Consider the following 19,357-nt stretch of genomic DNA (forward strand, 5'->3'; position numbering starts at 1 on the left):
ATTGCAAAAAAATCAACTCTTCTATTGCAGGCTACATTACAAGTTAATTCCCACGATCAGTTTGGCACCGTTCGCAGGCATAGCCCCAGGTCTCTGCTGTATAAAACAGCAGAGACTTGGCAGCCGCCCAACTCCCAAGCAGCCGCCATCTTTAAACACCCTGCATCCTGCAGGAAAGGGGATGAGCGTTATCACCAATCCTAACCATTGCAGCAGAGTGTGAGTAATATACAGCTGACAACCAAAGCTGAAGGTGCAGGCATGGCGCCAAGAAATTCATATATTTTCTTCATAAAAATAATATCAAAACAGGTCATCTAAGACAAAGTCTATATAGAAAGGGCTTCCAGAGCTTCATTGTATCTTATAGCAGGATTTACAGAAAATTCTTCCTACACAAATTTAAAACATTCTGGAAACATAAAAAGGTTACATAACAAGGAATGGTAAAAAATAACACACACACACACATATATATATATACACACACACATATTCAGTTTTGTTTGTAAATACATGTGTAGTTGAATTATTTTTCAAGCTCATTTTGAGGACATAGGCCGGCTCCGCTAATGAGTTTCCACAGAATAAAGAGAACTATAGGAAGGTCATGGGAGCATATCTAGCTAGCTTTGTTCCTGAATAGAGATGTCACTAGTGAGCATGTACCAAGCCGAGAAAAATTTTCCAGACAAAACTGAGGAGAATATACAAAACGTTCATTTCTAGGACTAAAAAATAACCAAAAATGAATACTACAAGAAAAAAGAATAATAAAAAATACTCTTCTAGTAATAAACAAGCTGAAAAAATGTAGACAAACCTGTATGCATGTATGTATATATATATATGCATGCATATACTTATGTATGTATCAGATTGGGCACAGGCAGTTCTATATACTGCTGGAAAGCCGACAGTGTGCTGAATTCAGTTGGCTCCCAAGAGTGTCTAACCTTGGCTAGTACACCTACTAAGCTGTAAGGGGATTTTAAGTAAGAGAAGGAGGCAGACCCGAAAAACATACTTGAGGCTTCCTTCAGGTACGTTTTAGACCCGCTGGACGTATTCCCATCTGAACCTTTCAGGAGACTACAGCCCTAGGTATCCTACTGACCTTGTGAAAGCATAACCCCCCCCTCCCCCCCAGAATAACCCATTCAGCTGGATAGGATACCTGAACTGATGGTAGGAGGTCATGTCCCAGAAGTGTCATTATAGATGAAGAGTTATTATATTCTGTATGGAACAATTAAAGAGGACACCTTACATCAGATTGGGCACAGGCAGTTCTATATACTGCTGGAAAGCCGACGGTCCCAGTACCGTAGCGCTTTACAGTCAGAAGGGCGTTTCTGACAGTCTGTCAGGATCGTCCTTCTCCACAGCAGCACCTATCGCGCTGTACAGTGTGAGCGGGGAGGAATGCCCCCTCCTCTCCTGATAATACTCGTCTATGGACGAACACTGTGAGCAGAGGGAGGGGGCGTTCCTCCCCGCAAACACTGTACAGCGCGATAGTCGCTGCTGTGGAGAAGGACGTTCCTGACAGACTGTCCTTCTGACTGTGAAGAGCTACGGTACCGGCACCTATAGCTCTTCACCCGGGACACAGATCGTGAAAGCCGATTTCTACCATTTACCTACTGTAACCGGGGGTTATTTCCCAAGAGTCCACCTCATTCTTTGGGCAACTAGAGACATGAGTTAGGATCCTTGAAATGGGAATACCGTTTTAAGGATGTGGGTCTATTTTTGTTTTTTCTGTTGTAACATTCTAAAAAACAGAACTTTTTTACTTTAACTTAGACATAGCCATAATTTGACAAAAAAGCTATTTTCTTGTTTATTTATTGTTATTTTTACAGCATTCACCATGTGGGAAGTATAACACCATATTTTTATACTATGGGTTGTTACAAAAGAATCAACACCAAACATGGCTATTTTTTGCAATTTAGTTAATAATAATAATAATAATAATAATAATAATAAATTTTATTTATATAACGCAACATATTCTGCAGCGCTGTACAATTTGTAGGGTTCAAATACAGACAGAAAGATACATTACAAAGAAAGTCATTTCACACAATGGGACTGAGGGCCCTGCTCGCAAGAGCTTACAATCTATGAGGTAGAGGGGGTGACACAAGAGGTAGCAGGGGCGGCATTGCTTATGCAGAGGTCAGACATTTTTGTAATAGAGGTTACTGTCAATACACAAACATAAGACTTTATGAGCCGTCGACAGTCGTGTCCTTTAACATGTGAATGGAGCTTGGACCTATAAAGTTAGCATGAGATGATCATATCATGTAGGGAAATGTGAGAGCGGGGACAGAGGAGGGTTAAGGGTTTACGTTAGAAATTGTGATAGGCTTGTCTGAAAAGATTTGTCTTTAGTTTGCGTTTGAAACTGTAGAAATTGGGAGTAAATCTGATTGTCCGGGGTAGAGCATTCCAGAGAAGTGGTGCAGCTCGGGAGAAGTCTTGTATATGATCGTGGGAGGTTCTGATAATAGAGGATGTAAGTGTTAGGTCATTGAGTGAACGGAGAGCACGGGTTGGGCGGTAGACAGAGATGATGGAGGAAATGTATGGAGGTGCGGCATTATGGAGAGCCTTGTGGGTGAGGGTGATAACTTTATATTTTATTCTATAATGAATAGGCAGCCATAGTTTTGCTATAAATATAATTATATTAATATTTAATAATTAATATTACTATAGTCCTTATTTATTTCATACTTTTTTTTACTACAATTTATTTATTTTTTACATTAACACTTACATTTACTAATACTTGAACACTAGGTGGCATGATTTATACAGTATATAACAGTACATTATGTGCTTCTGTATATCAATGCACAATTATATGAAGAATGAAACTGAAGCTCAGGTCCTAGGTCGGTGTCATCTGAATAAAATACTATTACCGTATATACTTGAGTATAAGCCGACCCCCCTAATTTTACCACAAAAACTGGGAAAACTTATTGACTCGAGTATAAGCCTAGGGGGGAAATGCAGCAGCTAATGGAAAATTTCAAAAATTAAAATGGTCAGAGTTTTTGGGTGCAGTAGGTGCTGGGTACTGGGAAAGGGGAGGGGGTGTTTTGGTTGTCTGTCTGCCCCTTCCCTGAGCTTGAGGACTGGGTTTTTTACCCCCACTTGGAATATAGGGTATCTGCAGAGATCCTATTAACCCCTTCCCGACGGAATAGAAGCACTGCAGACCCCCTATATTCAGTAGACCGGGCACTTTCAGACACAGTGTATGTAATGTGTATGTGTTTCACAGTCATTTTCTACATTGGGGCAGGTTCACACCAGCTCCTGATCTCCATTATGCAGGTTTCCGTTTCCTGCCCGAGAAACTGGGCAGGAGACTGAAACCGGCAGGCAGTTTTCAAACCCATTCATGGGTTTGAAAAGTGTCCGTTGGTGAGCGTCTTCTGCTCTCCGCAGCGAAACTGCTTTTTTTTTTTAGTCAGACATGCAGGACTTTGTGTCCGGTAAAAAAATTTTTTTAAAAAAACGGTTTCGCCATGGACAGCAGAAGACGCTCACCCACAGACACTGAATGTCGGTTTCCGTCTTCTGTCGACAGAAGACGGAAACCTGCATAACTGAGATCGGGTGCTGTGAACCCGCCCTTATATGTATTCTAGGAAAGGAGTGATTTAGAACTTCTATTTATTTTATTTTTTATTATATTTTTTTAAAACTTTTTTTTTTTTACTATTTTTTTTTTTTTTTTAGCCCCCCCTGGGGGACTTGAACCTGCAATCATTTGATTGCAAGTCCCATAGACGGCAATACAAGTGTATTGCCGTCTATGGGAGATTCTTTACATTACTATTACGGCTGGTTATAGACCAGCCGCAATAGTAATGTAGCGATGACAGGCCTGAGAGCCTTCATTAGGCTCCCGGCTGTCATCGGAACAGGTCGGCTCCTGCGAGCTCGCTGCGCAGGAGCCGGCCTGCAACTTTAAAGGTATGGGGCAGGCCGAAGGGGGGGAGGACATCTCCGGAGGGGGGAGGACATCTCCAGAGGGCACCTCCGCTGTAACGCTTACAGCGGAGATGCTGAAGCTTATGTCTACAATCAGAGATCGCAGGCATAAGCTCCTGCCAGGAGCGTGGTGATGCTGTACATTAAAAACTGCATAAGTACTTACGGTACTTCTGCTTGCACGCCAGGAAGCAGACACACGCCGGGTGCGGGCCTGAGCTTACGTGGCCACGTCACCCGGCGTGTGATGGAGCGGTGGTGGGGGCGGGGTCTGCTATCCTGGCCTGCTACCAGAAAATTACCGTAATGACCCGAGTATAAGCCGAGGAGCACTTTTTCAGCACAAAAACTGTGCTGAAAAACTCGGCTTATGCTCGAGTATATATGGTATGTCAGTTCAAAAAAACGGATTCCTGGTGCTGGCGTAATAGTATGTCATGGGGAAGGATCCAGATATGGTTGCATTCATATTTGCGTATTTGATATGTTCTTCTGGTTGGTCCTAGGACCAGACAAATGGATTAAACGATATAGATAGTCCATCTAATGGTGGACAATAATGGATCCTGAGGGACCTCACTGACTAAAATGGGGTCCATTGGATATCTGTTGTTTTCTCTTTGACATGAACACGTCCTGCTTACAGGACTTTTTCAGACAGACACCAGTGAAAATGTGAACGTATCCTAAAACTCTAGGAAAGGAGAAAGTCAATGACAAACCTCTTAAGAACGCTCATTGTTCAACGGTTTTACCTTGACTAAGTTCTAACTAAGAAACAAATGAACAGAATTTTTACCAGTGCGACTAAAGAAGACAAGTTAAGCACTTTATTCACCGAGGATTTAGAGAGATGTGATCTTTAAGTAGGGTATCCATGGGCTAACAATTTCCTAGGGATTAGGTTGTTTTTGTGTTTGCGCTATTTACACAATGGCGGTATTGTGGTGGCGTCTTCTTTCTATACCAATTGGTGCTACAGGTAAAATATCCCTCTTTTTATGTGAAGATCTTCTTGAAATTACATGTTTACTGAGGCTATCTGAGGAAAAGAGAAAACAAAACACAAAAAAACAACATGGATACCGTTCCAGTGAACAGAAGCTGTATGTTTCCTGTCACAGAGACTTGTTTCTCCGCTCAATTACCTCTGACAGCATCTGCCAGGAAGTTATGCTTTGTATTGCTTTTTTCGGCATCCCAGCAGGGCTTTAGACACCCTTTATTGCTGTTTATTGATGCATGAAGAATAGGAGGGGATGGGCTGTGTTACACTGAACATAATAGATATCAAACAGGTATCAACAAGACTCCACCGAATACGCTGTAATGGACCACAAGCCGCTCAGCCAGGATCAATTTTCTAGGATGTGAGGTGTTAAAGCATCTGTTTAGTACAAAGGATCATGGGAACTCAACAAAACCTCACAAACTTTCAATGTGGGATGACTGCGGGTGATACATTGGTGCTAACCTACTACATATGTGAATTGTACAAGAGCAGTTAAACTTTTCATAGGGTGGAATACAAAATCTAAATCCAGTGGTTGAGATAGGAAATAGCTCCTGGACACTCGTACAGGGCACAGAATGATTCCAATCTGCCAAATCAAAGATGAAATGGGAATAACTTCACCAAAGCTCTGACCCCTAGGGTGGGCTTACAGGAACAGCCAAGCGGTGCTTTTCTGCACCGTTTATGTATCTCCCACAGGGGTCAAGCAGCACTTTTCTCTCCGCATTTTTCACACGGAAACCACAAGGACTCCATTATAGTCTATGGAGTCCAAGGGGCTCCTAAGGTAACTGCTTTTTAACTCCCTCCCGACATCCGCCGTACTAGTATGGCGCATGCCGGGAGTTTAACTATGGCGGCCCAGCTCCCAGGTGTACTGTGTAAGCGGCCACAAGAAAATGGCCGCAGGCATGGCAGAGCCGACTGTGCATGTATCCCATTTAAAGCCAGGAGAAGCCATCCGAACAACACATCGCGGAGAGGCCCCCAATGTTGTATGAGTGCTGGGGACCGCCCCCAGTGCTGTGAGAGAACTCATTTACATACCGAAGAAAACAGGATATCTACAGAATGGCGCGGAGAAGACATCTAAAGGTAGGGAAGAATAACCTTTCTTAAGGCTATTCCTACGTGTTAGCGAGAACAAATGCAGTTTTAATGATAGATCCCTTTAAATAAATTTTGGTTTGGTTTTTAAAAAATTTCTATGATTTTATCTAGCAGTCTGTAATAGAAGCACAATGATTTTACAATGCAATTGTATTAGTTATTAGACCACCTCTAAGGATCTAAGAATAGGTGGTGTATTAATTATAGTGAAAAGTACACAAAAAAGTGAAACACACAGATATTAGGTAAGCCTGTGTCTGAAAATTGCGAGTCTGCAAACTTGCAAAACTACAAAATTCGTTCCCATGCAGTGAACTCCATAAAATTCAAGAGCCAAACTACCTTTTTTTCACTATTTCTCCTGCCACGCATATTTGGGAAAAAGCGACCGAAGCAATACACATTCCCCAAATTGGTATAAACAAAAATTACATCTGGTCTCACAAAAAAGATGCCTTATGCTTCCCTGTACATGGAAATGTAACAAAGTTACAAGTTGTTTTGTTTTTAAGGGGTTAAAACCTATATAAATTTGGTACCACTATAATCAAACTGACCTATAGAACACAGATGATATGTCATTTTGGCTGCATAGAGAATGCCATAAAAACAAAGCTCATAAAGTCGCTTCAAGGCAGTTTTTCTCCAATTCCATCCCATTCTGATTTTTCTTTCCAGCTTCCCATTGTACAGAATATTAAGATAAGATAAGATAATCCTTTAATAGTCCCACATTGGGGAAATTTCAGCATGTTACAGCAGCATAGTAATACAGGTACAGGATAATACAGAGTAATATATTACAGACGTAGACACACATAAGCTGAGAAGAGAAGTTATACTAGGAGTCCATAGCAGCTAAGGAAAAATAGAAGAGAAAGAGGAAAACCTCATGGTCATTGTCATAATCATTTAGTTCTCTGTGTGGAGTGATCTTCGTTTGGTCTGATGTAGATTATACAGCCTGGTCGCGGTTGGAAGGAAGGACCTGCGATAGCGCTCCTTCTCACACTTGGGATGAAGCAGACGGTCACTTACAGTGCTGCCAAGTCCCATCAAGGTCCCATACATGGGGTGGGATTTGTTCTCACCACAGACAGTATCCTTCTGTCACCCACCACCTGTACTGGGTCCAAGGGGCTCCCCAGGACAGAGCTGGCCCTCCTGATCAGCCTGTCAAGTCTATTTCTGTCCCTGGTTGATACACTGCTCCCCCAGCAGGCCACACCGAAAAAGATGGCTGAGGCAACCACAGAGTTGAAGAAGGCCCTAAGAAGTGTCCCCCGGACTCCGAAGGCCCTCAGCCTCCTGAGCAGGTAGAGTCTGCTGTGGCCCTTTCTGTACAGTGCCTCCAGGTGATCAGCCCAGTCTAGTTTATTATTGAGGAGCACACCCAGATACTTATAGGTCCTGACTATCTCAATACATGTTCCCTGGATCTCCACTGGGGTCGGAGCACCTCTCCGTTTCCCAAAGTCCACCACCAGCTCCTTGGTCTTCCGAGCATTAATCCTGAGCTGGTTCTGCTGGCACCATTCAACAAAATCCCGGTTTAAGTCTCTGTATTCCCTATCGTCGCCATCATTGATAAGGCCTACTATAGCAGAGTCATCAGAGTACTTTTTTTTTTTTTTTTTTTTTTTTTTTTTGTAGATTGTGAGCCCCACATAGAGCTCACAATGTACATTTTTTTCCCTATCAGTATGTCTTTGGAATATGGGATGGAAATCCATGCAAACTCGGGGAGAACATACAAACTCCTTGCAGATCGTTTTTTTACCCTTGGTGGGATTTGAACACCAGGACTCCAGCGCTGCAAGGCTGCAGTGCTAACCACTGAGCCACCGTGTGGCCCCGTCATCAGAGTACTTCTGTAAGTAACAGCTGGATGAGTTGTGCCTAAAGTCAGCAGTGTACAGTGTGAAGAGAAATGGGACAAGAACTGTACCTTGTGGTGCTCCCGTACTACAGATCACAGTGTCAGACACACCGTCCTGGGCTCTCACATACTGAGGGCGGTTTGTCAGGTAGTCTAGGATCCAGTTGGACAGGTGATGGTCCACACCACCAAGGTTCAGCTTCTCCCTCAGTAGCCCTGGCTGAATGGTGTTGAACGCACTGGAGAAATCAAAGAACATTATTCTCACAGTGTTCCCGGGTTTCTCCAGGTGAGAGAGAGCTCTATGAAGAAGGTGGATGATGGCGTCATCTACCCCAATGCCCGGCCGATAGGCAAACTGGAGGGGGTCCAGAGCGGAGCTCACTAGGGGGCGTAGGTGTGTCAGGACCAGTCTCTCTAGGACCTTCATCAGGTGGGATGTCAGTGCTACTGGTCGGTAGTCATTGTAGCCCATCAGGTTGGGTTTCTTTGGTACTGGTACCACGCAAGATGTTTTCCACAGTTGAGGTACCACTCCCAGCTTTAGACTCATATTGTACATGTGCGTAATAATGCCACCTAGCTGGTCACTGCACATTTTAAGAACTCTTGCGCTTATCCCATCAGGTCCTCCCGCTTTGTCTGCTCTAATCTTCTTCATTTCCTTACACACTAGAGACTCCTGCAGGATCAGATATTCAGATTGCAGTTGACCGCAGTTCGGTGGGGGTTGGGTCTTGGTGTGTGAGGGGAGGGGGGTTGGCTGACATGCTGGTGGAGGGAGCATTTGCTTGGAGTCGAATCTATTGAAGAATAGATTAAGCTCGTTAAGCCACTTCCTGTCCCCTACTGTTTGATGCCCTGTCTTTTTCTTGTGTCCTGAAATTGCCTTAAGGCTGTCCCACACCTCAGAGATTCTACCCTCCCCCATCTGTAGTTCCATCTTCCGCCTGTAGTTGGCTTTCCCTTCTCTGATCAATTGTCTTAGCTGTTTCTACACCGCCCCCAGGCTATTTTTGTCCCCAGACCTAAAAATTCTCTTTTTTTCCTTGAGAAGAGTTTTAATCTCAGAGTTGATCCATGGTTTGTTATTGGAGAAACACCTCACTTTTCTAGTTGGTACCATGCTGTCCACACAGAAATTAATGTAGTCCGTTATGCAGTGAGTGAGCCCCTCAATGTGCTCTGGAAATGAGTCTTGAAACACTCCCCATAAAGTTATATTAAAACAGTCCTTTAGAGACTCGACGCTTTCCTCTGACCAAATCTTTACTGTACGGGTAACCGTCGGTTAAATTGTACCACTTAAGGGTGCATTCACACTACTGATACGCTGCCTGATTCTGAACGTTAAAACACATTCAGAATCAGCGCGTATAAAGCAGTTCCCATTCATTTCAATGGGAGCCGGCATACGAGAACTCCCCATTGAAATGAATGGGCTGCTTTTTTCACTACGAGCGCTCCCATTGAAGTGAATGGGAAGTGCTCGCGTGTACGGCTCGGAATGAGCTGAGCTAGCTGTATATGCGAGCACTTCCCATTCACTTCAATGGGAGCGCTCGTAGTGAAAAGAGCAGCCCATTCATTTCAATGGGGAGTGCTCGTATGCCGGCTCCCATTGAAATGAATGGGAACTGCTTTATACGCGCTGATTCTGAGCGTGTTTTAACATTCAGAATCAAGCAGCGTATCAGTAGTGTGAATGCACCCTTAAAGTACAATTTGTCTGCAAAAATTAAGCCCTTCTATGGCTCTGTCAATGGAAAAATAAAGTTTAGCTTTTTGGAAGACGAGGAGTCAAAAATACAAATAAAAAAATGTCTGAGGAGGTAAAGGAGGAACAACAGACCGGCCCGCTGGAACAGCCGGGCCACAAAGGATTACCAGCGCTCGCTCGATGTGGTGTAATATAAACTTTATTGCACAACGCGTTTCGAGCCCTTCACGGCTCTTTATCAAGTGCACAACATTGACATTACAGACCTGCAAGCTATGGCTGTAATGATGTCAGTGCCAAACTCCACACATCATTACAGCCATAGCTTGCAGGTCTGTAATGTCAATGTTGTGCACTTGATAAAGAGCCGTGAAGGGCTCGAAACGCGTTGTGCAATAAAGTTTATATTACACCACATCGAGCGAGCGCTGGTAATCCTTTGTGGCCCGGCTGTTCCAGCGGGCCGGTCTGTTGTTCCTCCTCTGCCTCCACGTCTTCGGGACGTCATCCACCAGCAGCTGCTCTTGCGGTGTCAGTGTTTTGTCTTAAAGGTGGTTGTGTCTCACACAACCCCACCAGGTGAGAGTCTCTACTTCTGCTCACCTTTTTTGCCAAAGGAAGTTTCAAATACTACACTAGGGTCGGCTCGGTTTTCTCCCCTTTTTTGTTTCTTTGAGGAGGTAAGGGGTTAAAGTGGACCTTTCATCACCTCCACTACTTACCATCTGTTAGTTGGTGCTGCTCCACTGATTCCACTGCAGCTGGAATTGGTATTCTCTAGCCCCCACTGTTCCCAAGCTATCAGTGCAGTTAGTTTTGGTGCTGAGATGCTACTTAGGATCACATCCCTTGACTGTTCCTGCTTGGCACCACCCACTTGACAGTACACAGCCTAAATGGCATATGAGGCACATAAAATAACTGCACTTAATGCAGTAGAGCAGCACCTATTTAAGGGGGTTATCCATACATAAATACAAAACCCTTCCTAATATATATCCTGTTTAAATTCAGTACCATTTAACAGGTCATTCCATTTGCAATCTCACTGCACCTCCCTTTGAGCACTTCACACAGAAAACAAAACAACACAGCAGTACATGACGTCAGATGAATCATGGGGAATGTAGTTTGTCCACAGATACGGTGCATGTAAATAACTGTGATACAAGGAGCAACAAGTAAAATAAAGCCAAGCAAAGGGAGCACAATGAAACAGAAAGTATTTAGCACTGCTGTGGTAGAAGATTTTTGGAAACTGGATAACTCCTTTAATGATGCAAAGAGCTGGTCCTCTTTAACTGATCCCTATGGGATGCATAATAACCCATATATTATATAAATGGTAGACAAAAAAAGCAAAGAAAAACAATCTTCTCCAATCTACCTTTCATTTTTCCAGCAACATGGCCATATAAAGGCTTGTATTTTGCAGACCAAGCTGTATAAACTGATTAGTGGGGTGAAACTGAAAAAAAAAAAAAGAAAATGTGGCATATGGAGCGGGTTCAGCTCCCAAGTTTGCATAATAGTATCCCTGTGCATATCCTATTAATATTATAAATGTGAAAGTTTGTGAGTTTGTGGGTTTGTGTGTTTGGATGTTTGCATGTTCGGATGTTTGTTCCTCAATCACAGAAAAACCGCTCCACCGTTTTGGCTGAAATTTTCCACAAACATAGTTAATACACCCGATTAAACAATAGGCTACTTTTCGTCACAATAGCGCACACACGTTTGTGCCAGGACCCCCACAAAACCCAAACTCACACCACCATCTCTGCAATCTCACACACTTTGGAGCATAGCAAGCCATAAAATTCATATTGCCCTCTACAGCCTCGCCCCTAACCCCACACAATCACATATACATATACTTTACCACTTTACCCCTCACCTTACCGATACTCCAGGAGGCTCTCTTTAACGCTCCGGAGCAGCCATGTTTGCCGACCCCCACCGCTCTGACAATCCGCGACACCGCCCACCCATGTCAATACCCCTAGGGGGTCTAATAAATGCAAAAAAAAAAGTTTAAAAAAAGTAAAAAAATATATATATATAAAAAAAAAAGGATTAATAATTCAAATCACCCCCCTTTCCCTAGAACACATATAAAAGTAGTTAAAAACTGTGAAACCCATACATGTTAGGTATCCCCGCGTCCAAAATCGCCCGCTCTACAAAGCTATACAAATATTTTTCCTGTTCGGTAAACGCTGTAGCGGGAAAAATGGTCAAAAGTGCCAAACCGCCGTTTTTTCACTGTTTTGATTCTGATAAAAATTTGAATAAAAAGTGATCAAAGCAATAACATTTCCCGAAAATGGTAGAACTAAAAAGTACACCCGGTCCCGCAAAAAAAGACGCCCTATGCATCCCCGTACACTTACGTATAAAAAAGTTACGGCTGTCGGAATATGGCGACTTTTCAAAAAAAAAAATTTTAACACAGTTTTGGATTTTTTTTAAGGGGTCAAAATGTTAATAAAACCATATAAATTTGGTCTCCCCGGAATCATAACGAAACACAGAATACAGGGGACAGGTCATTTTGGTTGCACAGTGAACGCCGTAAAACCAAAGCCCGTAAGAAAGTCGCAGAAATGCATTTTTTCTTCAAATCCACCCCATTCGGAATTTTTTCCCTGCTTCCCAGTACATTATATAGAATAAATAATGGTGGCATCATAAAGAAAAATTTGTCCCGGAAAAATTGAGACCTCATATGGCTCTGCGAGTGGAGAAATAAAAAAGTTATGGGGTTTAGAGGGAGGGGAGTCAAAAACGAAAATCAAAACATGCCATCGGCGGGAAAGGGTTAACTTCAAATCCCTCTGTCCCAAAGACACTATGTAAAGTTTCTCACAACACCGTATATATAGCAGCTCAAATACAAAGTAACTTCAACACAAAAGTCTCATGTATTCTCAGAATTATAGCAAAAACAAGATACAAAGTTATATTTCATATCCCATACCTTATACACACTACGAAAACCTTACCCACGCCTGTATATACCCACTGCTACAATCACCGCAGACGAAGTCGCGGGTACCAGCTAGTTCACTATATATGTACTGTAGACATCACCAAGGGGGGAGTCTGTGAGGGCCAAACAAATACTAATGCCATGTAGGGGGCTCTAATAGCAGCAGAAACATACCTTTACAACCACAAACCAACGAAGCCATGCAGAGATAATCATCTTCTTATTGAAATACAAATCAGTCTCATGTGCTTCCAGGGTGGGGCTTGATTTACCAAATTTGACTACAGGCAGGTGTAACACTGGCAGAGGCTGAAAATCTCATTTACTGATATAGGGATGGCATCGGACAACAATTTTAGAGGACAGTTAGAGCACTTGTGGCTATCTGTAGGCAAATCTGGCAAACTTACCCCGCCTGCCTAAGACTGATTTGTATTTCCAACAGCTAAGCCATGTTGGAGGTCACCCATTTATCACCAGGTCAAGCAGAGGCTATGCCGCATCCTGCATTCATTGAGCACTATGTAAATGGTAACGGCGGAGGAGTCAGAAATAATTAAAAACTACTGTACTTCTGCTTTCTCTTCTGGGTGAAAGACTCTGACAGCTGGATACCTGGCTTGCTCTTACAATCCTGCACCACCTCATACTGAACATGTATAAAGTATGGTGGTTATTAGGTTATAAGAGGAGTCTGTCAGCAAGAAAATTGGTATCAACCTAATGACCTTGTAGGGCTACTTCTACAGTTTCCAAATACGCCTTTCTTAGGGTGCATGCACACTACGTAACGACGGGCGTGTATGAGAGCCGTACACGCCGGCGTTACAGCAGGGCTGCCGAGCACTTCCCATTCACTTCAATGGGAGCGCTCGTAACAGCGGCGTTTACGAGCGCTCCCATTGAAGTGAATGGGAAGTGCTCGGCAGCCCTGCTGTAACGCCGGCGTGTACGGCTCTCATACACGCCCGTCGTTACGTAGTGTGCATGCACCCTTATTCTGAATTGTTGCTCCTTTTTAATGAAAATCAGCATTTTATTATTTTGCACATTAGCCGGGGCCCCACGGGACGTAAACGCTGCGATTTGCCTGTAGCGGAGAAGCTGCGGGAAAAATCGCGGCGTTATACAGTTCATGCGAATCCCATCCCCACTTTGCGGAAAAGATCGCAGCGCAGACACGCTGCGATTTGCAAAGCCGTTGCGGCTTTGCAAATCGCAGCATGTCAATTATATCTACGGAAACGTTGGCGGCTTTCCCGTAGATATAATGTTAAGTGAAAGACCTCAGAGGAAAACTATGTGAACCTTCTCTTAAAAGCGCTGTGAAAAGAACCGCAATGCGTTCACGAAGCGGTTCTTCCCGCAGCGCTTTATCGCTGCATTTACAGCCCGTGGGGCGTTAGCCTAAGGGTGTTTCTTCTACACTTTCTTTCTTAGAAAACAAGTACCCTACAAGGTACTGTCATTAGTTTGATGTCGATTTTCCTACTGACAGATTCCCTTTAACCCCTTCCCGTCAACGGCATTTTTTGATTTTCGTTTTTGACATCCCTCCTTCCAAACCCCAAAACTTTTTATTTCTCCGCTCCCAGAGCCTTATGAGGTCTTAATGTTTGCGGGACAAATTTTTCTCCATAACGCTACCATTAATTATTCTGTAAAATGTACTGGGAAGCTGGAAAAAAAAAATTCAGAATGGGGTGGATTTGAAGAAAAAGTGCATTCAAGCAACTTTCTTACGGGCTTCCTTTTTACGGCGTTCACTGTGCAGCCAAAATGACATGTCCCCTGTATTCTATGTCTAGGTACGATTCCGGGGATACCTAATTTATATGGTTTTATTTACATTTTAACCCATTAACAAAAATCCAAAACTGTGCCAAGAATTTTTTTTTCTAAAAGTCACCATATTCTGACACCCGTAACGATTTTATACTTCCGTGTACGGGGAAGGGTGAATGGGTTTGAAAATTGACTGCCGGTTTCCATCTCCTGTCCAGTTTCTCGGGCAGAAGACGGAAACCTGCAAAGCTGAGACTGGGCGCAGGTGTGAACCTGCCCTAACATGTTCCCTTTAAAATCTGCAGCACAGGTCACTTTGCATTTCAGGTTTTAGTTGCAATATGTGGATGAGATTTAGTTCTGCTATTGTACATCACATTAGCTTAGCCACTATATGGCCACTATATGCAGCGGTTAATGTGCTGTGAGTATGAGAGTGTCCTCCGCCTTAAAGGGGAGTCTGTCAGCAGGTAAATCAGTATCAAGCTAATGACAATTATTTTGTAAAGTTGCTTTAACACTTTCCAAACATGCCGGTCTTATTCTGCACTTCAGCTCCATTTTCATGAAAATTTGTGTTTATTAATATACAATTTAGCTATTGCATTAGGCAGGGCTGTGGCGTCAGTAGGCCAAACCGCTGACTCCAATTCCTACTCTTCTGTGCAGACAGAGGCTCTTCCAATGAAAGGGAGGTCTGATACTTCAAAATGGATTGCATTCCACTACAAAATTGTCCCCCAGGCACGAGGCCTCTTCTAATTTGTCAAAATTCCTCTAACTCCTCAAAAAGCTTCAATTCTTATGAAGGTGAATGTGTAACAAATTATGCATCTAATTAATTTTACAATATTAATATTTATATAATATAACTAAAAATAAATAATCCACAGCCCTGGCATTAGGGGTGTTTCTTCTCCTGCTGGGGCTTCACTCTCTGCTCTATTTAACCACCCCCAACTGCTGAACAGCTCAGCCCCCCACTACCCCCTGTACTCATAGTCTGTATGACTGAAATCACTGTTCTATATTCTCTGCTGCTGAAGGTGTATGAGCTTTACATAGGAGACAATGCTCAGGGTAATAATATAATAATAATAAATTTTATAAGGTTTTCCCCAATCATGAATCTGGAGTGGGCACACCCTCAGCGAATATCCCCTCTAAAGGGTTATTACAGTTAACTGTTATTGATGATCTTTCCCATCTCAAGGATCCTATCTATATTGGAAGCTTATGTAAATTGAAGACTTTTCCTAAATATATTGCCCTAGAAATACTGCTGTGTTTGCCTGCTATGTGAACTTATTCCTCCCATTGTTTACACAGCATTGCTATAACCACGGACCTGTGAAATAGGACAAGTGACGTCACTTACTCAGTGCTGTCAGGACAATCAGGTCAGCTAATTGTAGTTTGCTGATAAAGCTGAGTTTGTAATTTCTCTATGTAAACAAACAGATAACACTGGGTCTTCTCTACAAGCATCTGCATATTATCTGATCTGCATAAGTATTGTGATACCTCATAGTGTTGTTCAGCAAGCTGAGAAGGGGGGAGAAATATAGGAAATGAGAAGAAGAGACGGCAGGCAAAGCTGAAACAGTGAGATGGCAAAACCCCTTTAAAGCCCTGATAATCCCATTAAATTCAGAAAAGATCCCAAAATTCAGATCCCAGACTAGACTGAAATATTCTTATGCTCTAATTATTCAGATCTTAGACAAATTTCAGTACAGAAACCTCAAAATACACGTCACGGTAGACCTTGGTATATAAACACCATAATTCATATCCCATAACCCAGACCCCATGCTAGACCTTAACATTCACCTTAAAGGGAGTTTCTCATTGGGAAAACTCATTTTTAAGTAAACACATGTCTGAATAGCCTTTAAAAAAGGCTATTCTACTGCTGTTTTTATATTTTCAAGAGACTCCACAGTTTCATTGTTAATCGCTATAATCATTTATGCTAATGAACCCCACGGAGCACCCAGGGTATTCCCCAGGGCCTCCGAGCATCCCCCCACGTCATAACTTTCATCACGTCCCTCCACTGCTTGTGCTCTGTCTGCCCTCCTCCTCAGGGCTCGTTCACATCTGCGCATGGGACTCCGTTCTGCAGGTTTCTGTTTCCTGCACAAAACAGGGCAGGAGACAGAAACCTGAAGTCATTTTTCAAACCCATTCATTTGAATGGGTTTGAAAAGAGTCCGGCCGTGAGCGTTTTATGCTCTCCGCGGCGAAACCGTTTTTTTTTTTTTTTTTTTTTTAACCAGACACAGAGTCGGACATGCAGTACTCTGTGTCCGGTTTAAAAAAAACTGGTTTCGCCGTAGAGAGCTCAAAACGCTCACTGGCACACACGGCTGGACTCGGCATAACAGGTTTCCGTCTTCTGTAAACTGCTCTGTGCTCTGCAGCCGACGATCCACCTCTACTGCGCAGGTGTGGGAGCAGCATCAGCGACCTGCGCAGTAAAGGTGGATTATCGGCTGCAGAACACAGAGCAATGCTGGGACAATAGCACGCCGGCAGTCTGAAAACAGGGAGGAGCCATATTGCAGGAAGAAGCCTGGAAGGAAGAGAGGTAGGTATAATGGAGTGGATGGGGTGGGAATAGTAGTAGTGACGTTCCGCTTCCAGAAAAGGCGAAACAAATTGTTACCAGATAACCAGTAAATGTCTCTGCGTCGTTCACATGAAAGCCTCAGGGATATGGGTAAATGGATAAATATACAATTTTGCTAAATTATGTTTTTTTAAAGTATGCGGGGAGGATTTTTAGATTAGTGTAGGGATTATTTTTTATCCTGGACAACCCCTTTAAGGCAGTAATAAGTGAGGACAATGCTAATTCATTGTCAACTTGGGGGTGAAGAGCGCTCTATTACAGATTTTTGCATTGTAGGCCCACAAGTTAGAAGTAGATTTTCGACTGAGCAACTTACTATAGAATAGAAAAAACAAAAAACAATGCAAGAACAGTACACACGCGTGTGTGTGTGTGTATGTATATATATATATATATATATATATATATATACATAGACACAAAATAAAGCAAAACATCTCATGATATCTCATCCCTTTGTCATTTAATAATATCGGCCTGTTAATCCTTGGAGAATGAAAGAGTCAAGTACGTCATGCGACCAGACAGGGATGTGGTCTGTCACCCTAGACGCTAACAACAGATCAAGCGAGGTTCAATGTGATTTTGCAGTTTTTCCCAACGATGAGATCATCTACAGAGAGTTAACCCCTAAATGGCCTTGACATCACAGAGAGCATAGCAAGCAATGAGAACACAAAGGGAATATAGGAAATAATCAGCAGATGTCAGAGGCAACACTAACCAATGCTAGACAGATAGATAGATAGATAGATAGATAGATAGATAGATAGATAGATAGATAGATAGATAGATAGAATCTATGGATGTCATACTGTTCTGAGCTATGAGCCAAGATGTCCTGATACAGGGATGGAAGTGACATACCCGAGCAGTGCTAGCTGTGTAGCTGTCCAGCATGGTCCTATGTAGAGGCCAGGGAGTGTTGTGCACCGTGTCCTCACTGCTCCATCATGTAGAGGCCAGGGAGTGTTGTGCACCGTGTCCTCACAGCTCCATCATGTAGTCCTTCCTATTGATGTCTTGCTCATTCTGCATTGCTTCCCTGTTTACAGTCTCCCAGCCTCAGTCCTCCGCTCTTCTCTGTCCCCCGTGCAACAAGGAAGCTAAAAATAGTTCCAGCCTGAAGGTTTCTCTCCTCTGTCTAGTCATGTATACTAAGTAGCAGAATACCTATACTGCTGTCAGAGGCTCCTAATATCATAGAAACTTCCAGCTACCTAATACTTCCAGTGTCATCCCCATATATGTAATGTAATGATTGTGCCCATATATATTTGGGGGCCCCTTTAGTATATATCACAGTTTACAATCACTGAGTTCATTATCCCTGGACTGTGACATCACTGAGTTCATTATCCCTGTATTGTGACATCACTGTGTTCATTATCCCTGTATTGTGACATCACTGTGTTCATTATCCCTGTACTGTGACATCACTGAGTTCATTGTCCCTGTATTGTGACATCACTGTGTTCATTATACCTGGACTGTGACATCACTGAGTTCATTATTCTTGTACTGTGACACCACTGAGTTCATTATCCCTGTATTGTGACATAACTATGTACATTACCTCTGCACTGTGACATCACTGTGTTTATTATCCTTGTATTATGATATGACCATGCTTTTTATCTCTGTACCGTGACATCATTGTGTGCCTTATCCCTGAACTGTGACATCATTGTGTGCCTTATCTGTATACTGTGACTTCGCTATGTGCATTAACCTAGTAATGTGACATCATTGTGCTTATTATCCCTACACTGTGATGTCACTTTGTCATTATCCTGATACTTTGACATCACTGTGTGCATTATCTGTACTGTAAAATCACTGTGTGTGTTAACCCTGTGTGTGATCGATTTCAAAATATTTGTACACTTTTCAAATTCTCAATTTAGAGAGTTTGGGGCCCCATGGTTACTTGTTATGCCCCTGGTCACAGCACATTTTTAGTGCATAAAACACTCGCACAGAAATACATGTGAAATGCACCTGCAACCAATGTCTCTTGTTTTTTTTCAGTGGTAAATATGCTTGGTTTGTAGGGTGTGGATGTTTAAAATACCAGTAGATATGTAAAAAAATAAATTAAAAAAAGAAGTGACATGTCATTTCTGAACATATTACATGCAGAATGAATAGGAGGCAGTCAGGCGGTGAAGGGGGGGAGATAGTCAGGAGGCAGT

General features: G+C 42.8%; 1 protein-coding gene across 1 annotated transcript in view; it reads right to left on the minus strand.

Annotated features, from left to right (window-relative positions):
* Positions 1-18,249, minus strand: part of PLEKHM3 (pleckstrin homology domain containing M3) — a 144,805-nt gene extending 126,556 nt beyond the window's left edge. Inside the window, exon 1 of the mRNA XM_075284290.1 lies at positions 18,030-18,249. The gene's annotated coding sequence lies outside the window, so the exon portion shown is untranslated. The remainder of the gene's footprint in view (positions 1-18,029) is intronic.
* Positions 18,250-19,357: the final 1,108 nt, after the last annotated feature.

Source organism: Leptodactylus fuscus, chromosome 8 (genome assembly GCF_031893055.1).
Source record: "Leptodactylus fuscus isolate aLepFus1 chromosome 8, aLepFus1.hap2, whole genome shotgun sequence".
Taxonomy (NCBI): domain Eukaryota; kingdom Metazoa; phylum Chordata; class Amphibia; order Anura; family Leptodactylidae; genus Leptodactylus; species Leptodactylus fuscus.